The sequence below is a fragment of the Phoenix dactylifera genome, chromosome 4 (assembly GCF_051530095.1).
Source record: "Phoenix dactylifera cultivar Ajwa chromosome 4, Ajwa_hap1_PhDact_Kaust_v1.1, whole genome shotgun sequence".
In the NCBI taxonomy this organism is placed as follows: domain Eukaryota; kingdom Viridiplantae; phylum Streptophyta; class Magnoliopsida; order Arecales; family Arecaceae; genus Phoenix; species Phoenix dactylifera.
In genome coordinates this window covers 30,090,809-30,103,307 of record NC_143193.1, presented here as the reverse complement: position 1 = coordinate 30,103,307, position 12,499 = coordinate 30,090,809, and positions in this window count along the sequence as shown.

Sequence of the window (12,499 nt, the reverse complement as noted above, 5' to 3'; positions counted from 1 at the left end):
TCAAAAATTTCAATCCTATACCCCCCAACCTAGATCAGATATTGTCCTCAATATTTTTTTTGTATTTTTTAAAATAAAATATATTATATTATTATTTTTTTATTATTTTATTTTATTTTATTTTGAATGAAAATATGATGCATATGGAGGATAGAAGTATTTTACCGTAGTTGCATCAGTAATATAAGGACTCCTGCTAAGAAAATAAAAAAAAATACGACAAAAAAATATGCAAAAATGATCTATGAGAATTGGGTTGCCTCCCAACAAGCGCTAAGTTTAACGTCTTCAGTCAGACGCAGCGCATCCTTAATTATCCCGATAAATAGGATCCATCAAATCAAGGGATTCGATCAATTGTCCATCTGCAACACACTTTATATAAGATTTCAATCTTTGACCATTGACGTTCAGGATACGACCATCACTGATGTTTGAATTTCTACCGCACCATGAGGAAAAACCATCCTAACTAAAAAGGGACCATCCCACCTAGAGCGAAGTTTACCAGGGAAGAGACGCAATTTAGAATTGAATAGCCAAATCTTTTGATTAGGCTCGAAAGACTTACGGTTAATGGATTTGTCATGAAAAGCCTTAGTCCTTGCCTTGTATATTTTGGCATTTTCATATGCCTCATTGCGTAACTCTTCAAGCTCGTTAAGTTGAAGTTTTCAGTTAGAACCAGCTGCTGCCATATCAAAGTTAAACTTTTTAATGGCCCAAAAAGCTCTATGCTCAAGTTCTACCGGTAAGTGGTAAGCTGCTGCCATATCAAAGTTAAACTTTTTAGTGGTCCAAAAAGCTCTATGCTCAAGTTCTACCGGTAAGTGGCAAGCTTTACCAAAAATCAGTCGGCAAGGAGACATGCCAATAGGGATCTTATAGGCAGTACGGTAAGCCCAGAGAGAATCGTTTAACCTCTCAGACCAATCTTTCCTATTGGGGCGTATTGTTTTTTCTAAGATGTGTTTTATCTTCCTATTGGAAACTTCAACTTGCTCGCTTGTTTGGGGATGGTACGGGGTGGCAACTTTGTGGGTGATTGAATATTTGCAAACCAAAGCTTCAAAAGATCGGTTGGAGAAATGTGATCCCCCATCACTAATGATAGCTCGGGGTGTGCCAAAGCGACTAAATATATTTGTTTGTAACAACTTAACCACAACCTTGTGATCATTAGTCCTAGTGGCAACTGCTTCTGCCCACTTCGAGACATAGTCAACCCCGACAAGAATGTACTCAAAACCAAAAGAATGTGGAAAAGGATCCATGAAGTCAATACCCAAGACATCAAAAATTTCAATAATTAAAATGGGGTTAGGTGGCATCATATCTCTACGGGTGATTGTACCCATTCGCTGGCATCGCTCACAAGTCTGGTAAAAATTGTGGGCATCTTTGAACAAAAAGGGCTAATAGAATCCACTTTGTAAGACTTTTTTTTTTTTTTTTTGCTAAAGAAAAAGAGGTAGGGGGGAGGAAGAGACAAGCCCATCCCCGCGTAGCAGCCCCCACTAGGCCCCCGCCCCGCCAGGAGAATGTTCGATGCGGATAGAAATGGCCGTGTGTTGGGCACCCCGACCGGTTTTACTCATACCCTCCCCACCAGTGGGCCCGGCTCAGCTACTCCTCTGAGCTCTGGCTCGAGTCCCACGTGTGAGTACGTCACACCCGGCACCACCCCGGCTACTAGCGGTTCAAGAGCGGTTCTACACCACAAGTCCAAGCAGTGGCCAAAGTAGTGAGCTCCGGTCCACAATTTAATCGTCGCCGCAGCGATTCGAACTTGGGACCTTGTGGTTAGAATTGCTGCCCAGTACCACTAGGCTACCACCTTGGTGGCCACTTTGTAAGACTTTAGCTGCAGTTTTCCTACCCCCAAAATGCCCCCCGCAGGCTTGGGTATGACAAAAATTAAGAATACTCTGAAATTCACATTCAGGCACACATCGACGGATTATCCGATCAGGACAGTACTTAAACAGATCTGTATCGTCCCAAAAGTAGAACTTAACTTGCGAAAAGAATCGATTCTTGTCCTGCTTGGACCAATGATCGAGAATTTGTCCCACGGTAAGATAGTTCACTATGTTGGCAAACCAAGGTATTTTCACTTGTTGTATCTCAAATAATTATTCATCTGGAAAGGAGTCATGAAGTGGTGAAGTGTTATGAGAAGGCTCAAGAAGAATTCTAGATAAATGGTCCGCTACAACATTTGTGGTACCTTTTTTATCACGAATTTCTAGATTAAATTCCTGTAACAATAGGATCCATCGAATTAGGTGAGGCTTGGTGTCCTTCTTTGAAAGGAGATACCGGAGAACAGAATGATCAATGAATACAATAACCTTGGACCCTAAGAGATAGGACCGAAATTTGATTGATAATTGGTTAACCTGCTAAGAGTTAGTAAGTTGAAGAAGGCATAATTGCAATCGGATTGCAATTTAATTTAATTAATTGGACTTGATCATGAGTCCTACTTGGAGTAGGTTCTGATGACCCAAGGATTGATTTAAAGATTGATTTTGATGATCACAAAACCTTGAAGTATAATTACTAATGTTTGTGTTGCAAGAAGAAAGATATTTATTTTGCTAGAAACATAACAAGTTGGAAGAACACAAGAAGGCCTCCAAAGCTCTCAAGAAAAGTTGGAAGAAAGCTACAATTTATTGGCCCAAGTCTCAAGTTCAAAGGACTCAATTTAGAAGAGCAAGTTTTAAGAAAAATTCAAAGGAAAGGCACTCGAGTCGACTCCTACAGTTCCGAGTCGACTCCAAGGAGCAACAGACAGAAAGACAGAAAAGATATTTTGGACCCTGAGAGGCGAGTCGACTCCTAAAGAACTCGAGTCGACTCCAATAGCTGGCAAGTCAACTCCTAAGGAAAACAAGGCAAAAGTCAGAGAGCGATTTTCGACCCTGAGATTCGAGTCGACTCCTGTGGAATGCGAGTCGACTCCGATGGTTGGCTGGTCGACTCCAAAGAAAGTGAGAGTCGACTCTCAGTGGTACACAAAGAAAAAAAATCAGAGAACAGTTTTTCGGACTCTGAGATCCGAGTCGACTCCCAGACAGCTCGAGTCGACTCCAAGGCAGCGCTACACCAAAATGGCAGAAGGCTGTGTTTCGGAAACTGAGAGCCGAGTCGACTCCGGAACAGTTCGAGTCGACTCCAAGACCAGACGAGCCAAAATACAGAGGATCAGTTTGCGGGCTCTGAGAGCCGAGTCGACTCGAAGAGAATTCGAGTCGACTCGAGGAAGAAAATCAGAAAGTATGTCCTCTGGATTCCTGAGAATGAGCCGACCCCCAAGTACCCGAGTCGTCTCCAGCCATTGGCGAGTCGACTCTAGTTTGATCCGAGTCGACCCGAGGACAAGGCAAGCACATTAATTCAAATTTGGAACAGTGGCCGAGTCGTCTCCAGTGAAGCATGAGTCGACTCCTGCAACAGGCGAGTCGACTCCTGATCGCGCGAGTCGACTCCGATCCCAACGGTAATATTGTCAGGTGGTGCAGACTGTGTCCAACGGCTCTATTTTTGTCTCTAACGGCTAGATTCTTGTTTCCACGCTATCTAAAGCTATAAAAACAAGAGGAGAGCTAGGGGAGAAGTGATGGAAGTGGGAGAGAACATTTAGGAAAGAGATTTCAAAGAGATTACAAGGAAAATCTCCCATAAGCACAAAAGGGCCACTCAAAGTGAAATAGAGAGAAGAAGAGCATCCAAGTGAATCCCAAAGCTTCCTCTCCATCCGTGTGCTGCCTCGGTGATCCTCTACTTCCTGCCAAAACAGAAGAGGGTCAAGTAAAGAAGAAGCCGAGCTCCTTCATCTTCAAAACTCGTTTGAGGGCTTCTCTTTACTCTATTTGGTTATACTGTTATATTTGCTTGTTTAAGAAGCTTTGATTTGTTTTAAACTTTGTTTTTAACATCTTGTAACTTGATTCAATCAAGGGATTGAATCAAGGGGTTAAGGTTTGTTGGTGAGCCAAAGGGAAAACCAACGGTGAGAGGTTGGTTGGTGAGCCGAGGGTAAAACCAACGTGTAAGGGTTCGATTGTGATCCCGGAAAAACAATCGGGGTTGGTTCCAGTCGGTGAGCCTGGGAAAACCGACCGAGTTCGTTGTGCGCTCGTAAAACAACAAGTTGGGTTGTGAGCTTGTAAAACAACCGGCTGTAATCTGTAGGATTATAGTAAAATTTCCAAGAGGTCTTGGGGAGTGGATGTAGGTGCTGGGGTGCACCGAACCACTATATGTTTGTTGTGTTTGTAATACTTCTTGTCATTGTCTAACTTACACACTTACTCACTTAGATAAATTGCTTGCTTAACTATTATCCGCGAATTCTTTAGTTGCAAGCATATTCAATCTAGTCACATTCTATACATCAAACTGTTGCTAAGTTTAACTTTCACTGTGCATCTATACAACTTAGCATAATTAATCAAAAACTTTTATAAGTAGGTTAAAAGTTTTAAAAGACCCAATTCACCCCCCCTCTTGGGTTGTATCTACTGGGCAACAAGTGGTATCAGAGCAGGTGCTCTAAGTTTAATCATTGATCTCACGATCAAGAGCCAAAGATCATGACAACTCAAATAGATAGTTTTCTAGGAGAAGGACAATCAATTGATAAACCTCCACTATTTAATGGCATAAACTATACACATTGGAAAATACGCATGCGCATTTTTATTCAATCACAAAACTATTATTTATGGAAAATCATAATAAATGACCTTCACACACTCTCTCAAACTATGAATGAAAAGGACTTAGCACAATTAAATGCTAATGCTATGAACATATTATATTGTGCTATTCAAGAAACAAAGTTTAATGAAATTTCTGCATGCTTATCTGCTAAGGAGATCTGGGATACTTTAGAAAATATTTATGATAAATCTCAGATTAGCTCACATGTGCTTCAATTACATACTAACAATGAGACTGCAGAAAAAGATGTTGAATCTCCCACCTCAGTCGAGTCGACTCCAAGTATTTCAGAGTCGACCCTCAAGTTAACCGAGTCGACTCCAATAAGGTCCGAGTCGACTCCGAGGCAAATCAGCTTCCTAAAGACAAAGAAGAAGAGGAAGCAAGAAGAAAGGAAGAAAGAGGTAAAACGCAAGAAAGCCCTGACCAAGAGAAAGTCATACAAGGAATTGAAAGTTAGGAGCAACAATGAACTACAAGAGGTAACTAATTTATGTCTTATGGTACAAGAAGATAAAGTAGAATCTGAATCTAATCTTACACCAAATGAATTTCATGAAGAATATTCTTATGATGAACTTTTAAATGCTTTTCATGATTTGTATGGTGAATGTAGAAAATTAGCTATGAAGAATAAAAATCTTAAGAAACTAAATTCAGAAAATGAAAGCTTAAGGTCAAATTCAGAACAATTGATCCAGAAAAATCAGAATTTAATTAAAGAAAATTAAAACTTAAGCGAAGAAATTAACCAATTAAGATCTTTTATTAACAAATTCACTGTAAGTTCAGAAAGATTAAAAATGATGTTTGAAAGCCAACATGCTGATTTTGATAAATCAAAATTTAGCTTGACTCCTTCACTTAGCCATAAATCTCTAGGAAAAAAGGTTATCAATTCACCAAACAAACCATTAAATAAGATAACCTATTTCAAAAATGAAAAGAATGGGCATAACAACTTTACCTATCGTTCTAACACTATTAAATCAAATGGTAAAGTTATTACTATCAAACAGATTTGGATTCCAAAAGGAACCATATGTCCTAACTCTCAAGGACCCAAGCAAGCTTGGGTACCCAAAATGAAATTATGAGGATGCAGACATAGGTGTGTCAAGATACCCATGGAACAAATAGAATTTTCATACAAATGGGTGCTCTAGACATATGTCAAAAATGAAACTTAAAATATACTTATGAAAAGTAATTTTAAATAAAATAATAATAATAATGAAATCAGTAATATTTGCATCTCATCATTATTTTTGTTTTAGTATTTGATTAAAATATGAAGTGCATGTATTGATCAATATTGTGATACAGAAAATACTTTTGGAAATATAATCAAATCACTTCATTTTATAGTATACTTTACTCACTATTGGATAAGTTGCTAAATGATTAATCAATTTATTAAGAATAACTCTATGAATTCTCTATATGCTTGATTGAGAGTTTTTATCCTTGGCATTATTGTTTATTGATCATAGATATGATAATGTGTACTTGGTGTGCTTTTGAATATATGCACTATGAATACCAAGATTAAAGAAACCGTCTTTGGCATATGAAATCAGCTCATGCTAGTATGTACTTAATCTCAAAAGACCTTGCCATAAGCTTACTTAGATTATCTTCTTAAAGGTCAAAGTTTTGCTATGCAAGCTAACTAAGGAAACAAACAAAAATCATTTCTAAATCTAAAGATGTTGTTTCCATCTCTAAGTTTTCAAAAGCTTACATTGGATTTGTTCTTGGCAAATAAAACTGAAGTGTTTTTCTGTATTTGCTAAAATCTTGTAAAAGTGTTTCAAATGAAAAAGGTTTCCAAACTGTGAAGATCATGGCACAGTGTTGAAAACCAAAATCCTGATAAAGGTTATACAGAAAACAATATTAAATTCGATTATTTCAGCTCCAAGGACATCATAAGTAAAATAGGGTTAATAGAATTCTTGAAGAAATGAAAAAGACAATTGTGTATGATAGTTATCTACTCAAATGATCTTTAAAAGCTATCATCACTGCTTGTCATACAAATGGTTTCTATTAAATCTATTTTTGATGAAAATTCCTTTTGATCTTCTGAAAAATTGAAAATGAACCATTGCATATCTTTTATATTTTTCAGTCGTACATGTTATGCTTGATATGTTCTTATGAAAATAATGCCAAATCTGATAGAGATATGTCTATCCTTGGATATCATTCATCAAGCAATGCATATAGAATATTCAATGAAAAGATTTTAGTTGCAGAAATATCAAGTCATTTTATTCTTTATGAGACTAATGATTTATTATCAAGATACTAAGATCAAATTATATATGTATATGGTTAATCTTTTACATATAACAATCTAAAAACATGTTAATAATTAGAACCAAATTGAGTTTCTCAGTAATGCACTTAATGAAGAAAAATTGATGACTACTAAAAGACTAAATCACGAAAAGATGAAATAGATCTTGATGAAATTTTTGCATGATTAGAAGTAAAGATCACCATCATCATTTGCTTGCTTTATGAGCTTTATATTCTGTCAAATGAATGTGTAGAATGCACTCCTATGTGGTTATTTCATTAAAAAGGAGATCTATGTTAAATAACCACCATATTTGAAAACACTCATTACAAATATGTTAAAGCAATATATAATTTGGAACAAGCATCAAAAGCATGATACAAAAGCTTAAGCAACCTTTTTGATAGAAAGTAATAGTGATAAATCTTTGCATCAAAAAGAAGAATTTGTGATATCTTACTTGCTCAAAGTATACATTGATGACATCATTTTTGGTTCTACTAATGAAGAGTTATATGAAGACTTTACTTAGCTCATGCAAGGAGAGTTTGAAATACGTATGATGAATGAATTAACATCTTCTCTCAAACTCCAAATTAAGACAAACAGGAAAGGGGATCTTCATTGACCAACGTTAGTCCACAAGAAAACTCTTATAGAAGATTGGCATGAAGAAGGTATATCTGTGACCCCATCTTGTGGAATTTGAAAAGGATGAGCAAAGTAGATCTATTGTTTAAAGCTGTATTGAAGCATGATAGAATAATTATTTTATCATACAGCTAGTAGACCAGAATGTATGCTTATTATGTGCCCTTATGCAAGACTTCAATCCAACTTTAATGTATCATATTTCATTGATAACAAATAAATCATAATCTAAATTTTGATAGAAACAACCGTTTAAGATAAGTTGATTAAAACTTAACTGACATATCTTATTGATAATTATCTTAAGCAAATAGAATCTAAACTAAATTGATTTTGGAAATAAGAAATTGATTTGACCTTGATAAATCTTCTTATTGCCTCACATGATTGTCCTTGAACTATCTTGATTAATGAAACTATCTCTTTAGTTCAAGTGACATATGTTTGCTTATATTTAGGCAATCTCTTGAGTAAAGTGACTCAACATTCAATAATTATCATATCTTAGGTTGAGTTACCTAGTTAAGAAATATGTTATATGAATGTTTTGTATCTTGAAGAAACTAATGACTTTCTTTCAAGAAAGAAAAGAATTTTGTTAATAATGTAGGATCCTTGAGCAAGAAAATGAGAGATTTCAACTTGAAGGATATCTCCATGTAAGATACAATAAACATTCTCATGCAAACAAGAGAGAGGACCTTCTTCAGCCAAAAGTTCATACATAAGAAATCTAGTAGGTATTTGACTGAAGAATGCAGAATGGATTGGTAATTCTAGATACCTCTCTCATAAATTAATTGAGCAAAGTCAATAACTTAAATCTTAGTATGGCATGGTTAAAATCTTTAATTATTAATTTCTTGATATCATGTCTATATATATGTATTCATTGACTTATGCTTTCAGAAATTGATTCATGGTTTGCTCAAATTAAAATGCACCTATGCCTATATCATAACCATGAAATACACAAGTATATGCTTAAAATTTTGATGTAAAATAACTTGTGAAAAGTTATGAATCCTTGAGCACAATGAAAATATTGTTTGCATAATATACATCTATATGATACATAAGATTATTTCTTTATTCTGCTCTTTCATATAAATTACTTGAGAATAACAAAAAGAGAGAGAGATAAAGAAAAGAAAATGAATATTATTCAAGAGATGTAAAATCTAAGCAAAGGCAAATACTCCAATCTTAAGGAAAAGAAAAACAAGCATAATATATTCAGCACTTTTGGAAGGGATAAAATCTGTAATTAATTACACTTAAACAGAAAAAGTTTGAAGTGAACATTTGAACTTTTCTATACTGCTCATCATAGGGATGGTGCCAATGGGGAGGCTAGTGGTAGTACCCGGCACTATTTGACCCAACTATTCGGTGTAGGGCATATTAGGGACGGCACAAGAGGGAGGCTAGTGGTAGTACCTCGTGCCCCTTCCAACTCCACCGGATAGGGAGCAAATAGAGAATAGAGCATAAGAAAGTAAAAATGAATGACAAAGTAAATGAAAGTATATAAGAAGCATCAAGTCAAGCTTTAATCACTTGGAAACACACCTTAAGGATGAAATCAATGCAAGATTATATTTGAATAGGGGGAGTTTATTTGAAAAAGAATTGATTTTGATCCTTGACATGCTTATTCTTAATATTTTAATGCATGACTTAACACGTAATATGTTTTGCATGTGGCATGATGCTTTAAATTATGGACTCTCAATATTGTGTAATGCTCCATGCTTGGATAATTTGATTGAATATTTGAAGTACTATTTTTTTTAAGTAATATTAAAAAAGAAATTTCAGTTTTGTCATTCACGTTTATCTTTGAAAGTTAAATAGATGTGCAAAAAGAAGAAGAGAAGGATATTTCTATTTAGGCAAAATGAATTGATCTTGATCTATCTTTCTACTTGCCTAACTTTGATACATAATGTCCTAATACTTGTTAAAATATCCTCCATCGTGTATCGAAACTCAATATTAAATATAAAGATTCTGAAAGTGCTCTAATGTTATTGAAATATGTGTTTTCAATCATAATGATTTAAGATGAGCTACAGTGTGGAAGATACATATCTCAAATTATGACTTTGAAAGCCTCTATTGAAAATCTTTATGAAATTCAGAATCTGATTTTATATAAAAGCTTAAACTCAATATGATTTCTAAATAAAATCTTAATGAAAGAAAAACAGAATTAATTTTGATGCCTTGGTTGATTGCTCCGATACGCATCCGAAACATATCATTACTTATCTTTAGAGTGTACCAATATTGGTCCAAATGATGTGTCTTTCGATGATCTTAATTGTAAACAAATATTTTTAAATATATGATTTTATTTTGATATTAAAAAGATTTATTGTGCTTCATGTATATATTGCTAGAAAAGAATGATTAAAGAAGAATGCATCTTTTGAGGGGGAGCTTTAGATATTCAGTATCTTTTTATGGATTGATTTTAATGAACCTCCTTATATTGCAAGACTTGCTTTAATTATATAATGAGTTTATACCTTGAGATGAGTTCTATAAAGGTTGTCTTATCTCAAACATTGAGTCTTATGAAAATAAGCTGAAACTTATAGAAAATATTTTTTTTAAGATTGACAATTTTACTGAACATTATCTTCAAATTCTAAACTCTTAAATGGAATGATCAATTGAGGGGGAGAAAGAAAATTTCAGAAGGAGAGGTCTTATGGAACTTAATCGCATAAATCTATAACTAAAGGAGAGGGAAAGAATACTTAATGAAAAGTGATCCTAATACTCTCCAATATGTATCATCTGAAAATTTTTACGATACACCTTGAAGCTTGTTATTTGGTTAGTATATCTTATGCATCAATCATGAACCAAATTGCAATTCAAATAGTTGATCTTAAGAGCCTCTAATTTAATGAAAAAGGGGAAGAATAACGTGTTGAATTTGCTTGAGTATCTTTTAGAAAATCTATTTTGAAATTCACTAATGAGTCCTAATTGGCTTGCTCTTTAGAACTTAAATTGTGTGCCAATTCATATTTTTTATGTATCAAATTGTGCTTATTTTCTAAAAGAACAAAAGAAAGTCTTTAAAGGAGCTCTGAGATGAATCATAAATTGCATGAATTCATATTTTGGCATTTGTGCCCCAATACTCTTATTATCATAAAAGAACCTTGAAGTCATTAAGAATTAATGATCCAACATGATGATATGTCTTTCAAATATATAAGTTTTGATCTTTTACTCTGAAAATCAATTAAATTGCTCTCATGTTGATAAAATACTTAATAGATTGGGCAAAAGGTCTTAAATGAACAAGCTTTCATACTTATTAAAGAGAGGTTAGATTTCCACTCATGTGTTTCCTTGAATATCATTTGTGGTACTTCTTGTATTAACCTAAGGAAGATTCCACCTATACTTGATTAGAAAACTATCTGTGGTATCAAATTAGAAAACTTCTTGAAATCACATTCGATGTGTTCTGCTCTGAAATTATCTTAATTGGCTCTGATCTATGCTCATTAATCTGATTCTAATATTATTGCCTTGAGTTTTATGATTCATATCCTTGCAATAATTTGACATGCAAATCAGAGTACAATAAGGAAAAGAAATATTTGAGTATTCTTATCTTTGTGCTTAATGTTTTACTACCTTTTTGATGTTGTCAAAAAGGGGGAGAAATAGCAACTTAGCTATGCATTACTTCTAGAACACAATATATCTTATATTGCATATACTCCAAGTTTTGTCATCATCAAAAAGGGGGAGACTGATGACCCAAGGATTGATTTAAAGATTGATTTTGATGATCACAAAACCTTGAAGTATAATTACTAATGTTTGTGTTGCAAGAAGAAAGATATTTATTTTGCTAGAAACATAACAAGTTGGAAGAACACAAGAAGGCCTCCAAAGCTCTCAAGAAAAGTTGGAAGAAAGTTACAATTTATTGGCCCAAGTCTCAAGTTCAAAGGACTCAATTTAGAAGAGCAAGTTTTAAGAAAAATTCAAAGGAAAGGCACTCGAGTCGACTCCTACAGTTCCGAGTCGACTCTAAGGAGCAACAGACAGAAAGACAGAAAAGATATTTTGGACCCTGAGAGGCGAGTCGACTCCTAAAGAACTCGAGTCGACTCCAATAGCTGGCAAGTCAACTCCTAAGGAAAACAAGGCAAAAGTCAGAGAGCGATTTTCGACCCTGAGATTCGAGTCGACTCCTGTGGAATGCGAGTCGACTCCGATGGTTGGCTGGTCGACTCCAAAGAAAGTGAAAGTCGACTCTCAGTGGTACACAAAGAAAAAAATCAGAGAGCAGTTTTTCGGACTCTGAGATCCGAGTCGACTCCCAGACAGCTCGAGTCGACTCCAAGGCAGCGCTACACCAAAATGGCAGAAGGCTGTGTTTCGGAAACTGAGAGCCGAGTCGACTCCGGAACAGTTCGAGTCGACTCCAAGACCAGACGAGCCAAAATACAGAGGATCAGTTTGCGGGCTCTGAGAGCCGAGTCGACTCGAAGAGAATCCGAGTCGACTCGAGGAAGAAAATCAGAAAGTATGTCCTCTGGATTCCTGAGAATGAGCCGACCCCCAAGTACCCGAGTCGTCTCCAGCCATTGGCGAGTCGACTCCAGTTTGATCCGAGTCGACCCGAGGACAAGGCAAGCACATTAATTCAAATTTGGAACAGTGGCCGAGTCGTCTCCAGTGAAGTACGAGTCGACTCCTGCAACAGGCGAGTCGACTCCTGATCGCGCGAGTCGACTCCGATCCCAACGGTAATATTGTCAGGTG